The sequence below is a fragment of the Equus caballus genome, chromosome 24, assembly GCF_041296265.1.
Source record: "Equus caballus isolate H_3958 breed thoroughbred chromosome 24, TB-T2T, whole genome shotgun sequence".
Taxonomy (NCBI): domain Eukaryota; kingdom Metazoa; phylum Chordata; class Mammalia; order Perissodactyla; family Equidae; genus Equus; species Equus caballus.
Window position 1 is genome coordinate 28383542 of NC_091707.1, and position 2587 is coordinate 28386128.

At 53.2% G+C, this 2587-nt stretch overlaps 1 long non-coding RNA gene across 1 annotated transcript; it reads left to right on the forward strand.

Moving 5' to 3' along the window:
- The first annotated feature begins 796 nt into the window (after positions 1-796).
- On the forward strand, positions 797-2382 carry LOC138920613 (uncharacterized). The gene is made up of 2 exons (XR_011432072.1): positions 797-876; positions 1720-2382. It is a non-coding gene; the product is annotated as an uncharacterized lncRNA (long non-coding RNA).
- The last annotated feature ends 205 nt before the right edge of the window (positions 2383-2587 follow it).

Sequence of the window (2587 nt, forward strand, 5' to 3'; positions counted from 1 at the left end):
GATCAGCTGGGGCCGCCCCGCTCTGCCGCTTCCTAGCTGTGTGGGCCTGAGCAAGTCAGCTCGTCTCGCAGCCTTGGTTTCCTTGCCTGTAAAATGGGGGTACTCGTAGCCCTAGAGGGCTTTTGTGAGGACTGATTTGTTCAACAACTGCAAAGCATCTTGCCCTTTCTAAATGCTTAATAAACATGTGTTATTGCTGTTAATAATCAACATTTTCTGAGTGCCTGCTACATACGAGGGGTGATGACACAAAAGTAAACAAGATAGAAATGGGCCCTGCCCTTAAGAACAGGTATTCTAGCAGAGAGAGGGCCAAATCAACAGACAGCCCTAACAGCACACGATTGAAACCACAGGGAAGGTGGCAGCTATGGGAGCGAGGGGGCCTCTCACTGTGGCCTCGGGGCACATTCTGGGCAACACCTGCCTCAGGCTGGGTAAAGGGTGGGCTGGTGAGGCCTGGTGAGCTCAGTTGTCCACAATAGCTGGGCTGGCAGCTCGATGGGTAACTGCTGAGTGGCCTGGGCTTTTCACCCAGTGCACGCAGCATTGTGGCAATGTAGACCAATCTGTATTTATAGGGGAATTCTAGAAGGAAGCTATGGGAGCCATTTAAACCCAAAAAAAACATGCCTTCTGTTTCTTGAGCCAGTGACCATTCCTCTGGCTCATTTTTCTTCCTTGGGGAGGGCAAAAGAAAGAGTGGGACCAGGTGGCCTGGAAAATTCAGGGATTCTTATCTGGAGAGAATGAACACAAAATGACCAGGAGGTTTTCTCTTTCCTCCCTGGCTCAGGTTATCTCTGATGCCCTCAAGCCATCTGAAAACCAGACCTGTCTTTCAACAATTCTTCTTTCAAATAAGTGTCTCTCAAGGTGCGTCCAGATAACCTGCTGGGATCACTTGAGATAGTTGTAATCATGTATATTCCTGGGCTCCGGCCCAGACCTGCTGACTCATGTGTGACGAGTGGCCCGGGTGGTACAGATGTACGTTGAGTCTGCAATTCTGAAGCAGGAGGGAGAGGGAGCCTTGAAGGGGAGTCAGGATGGGCCCAGACTCCACAGTGAGTACGCTGCACTCGACCTCTCTGCAAGAAGGGGAAGCCAATGAGAAGGCAGGCCAGCCCTGTGCTCCGTACTGTACTTCCCCTGGGAGCAAGATGAGTGGCGGCACCAGATCTAGGAGCCAGAGGTCTGAGCCAGAACTGGCGCCCCCTTATGGAGAGCAGCAGTGGACAAATGCCCGCAGCCAGGAAACCTCCAGTTGGACAGGAAACCAGGGCTGGCAGGAGGGTCTGGGGTTCTGGGTCTAGAACCAGGAGGAGGTTGCTTGGGGCCTCCGTCGGGGCCTCTTCCCACCATCAGGTTAGAGGCAGCTCCCAGCGTTGCAGGAGGCTTGCCGATGTGTGCTGGCCTGCAGGCCACACAGCCCTCTTGGGAGGCTGCAGAGCTCCAGGTTCCTCTGCTCGCGATGGCAAGGGCTGCCCTTGCCCCAGGATGACTGCTCTCCAGAGCCTTGCTCTCCATGAGGGTGGCAGTGTGGGGGCTGTCAAGGTTCAGTCAGGTCACAGTAAGTGGTGGGGGCAGCAGGTGGAGCAGCAGAGTGGCACTGGGAGCTCCCTCCTGGATATGTGCGTGACCTTGGCCCGGGGCTCCCATCCTGCAGCTGTCGGGTGGAGGGCGGGGGACTGACGTCTTTCTTTCTCATGGATGCAGGGGAGGTGAGCAGACGCTGGGCAGCAGTTTGAGCTTGGGGAGCCCCCTCAGGGGTCATGCAGACTCTCACACTGTGGCAGCTTCACCATGCACATCATCAAGCCCACAATGATGTGCTGAGCATCTCCCCACAGAGGACTTGCAGTGGGCTCAGAAGAGCCCCGTAACCACTGATGGTCAAGGCTGTCCAGCACCAGACACCAGCCAGCCAGGCCAACCTCAGCTCCCACCTCTGTTCACCCTGCAATCCAGGCAAACTGACTTGTGTCCTGTTTCTGAAGTTGCTTTCTGCCTTCTCTTGTCTGTGCGTTTGCTGTTCTTCCCACTGTCTACCTTGTCATCTTCATGGGCCGAATGCCAATCACTTTCCAGACAAAGGCTGCCTCCCACCTGTCTGAACAAAGCCTCTCTCCAGCTTGTTTCTTCCGCGTCTTGAATGTTCCTTTCCAGCCGCGGTGAGCGCCTTCCTCCTTACGCTGTGATGTGGTCTTGTCTTCTCTAGTCCTTACTTGTGTTCTCTTTCCTGTTAGACTGCAGCTTCTTAATAACAGGGCCTATGTCTGCTCCAGCTTTGTACTTCCCACAGCCAAGCACAGAGCCTGGCGCTCACGCTCCCAGGAAATGTTGGCTTGCCCAATGAAGGAAATAAAAATTTTAGCTGGGTCGGCTTTTGTTTGTTAGTTTTAGTGATAAGGCATTTTTGCATTTAGGGATTATTACATTGCACTGAGAAAGCACTTAGTCTATATATGTTCATTTTTCTCTCACTTCTTAAAAGCTTGATATCTTCACAACTCCACCCTTGCTACTTATTGTCTCTAAGCCCTCAACAACCAGATGTTGGTGATGCTGAGGGCTGACATGGATT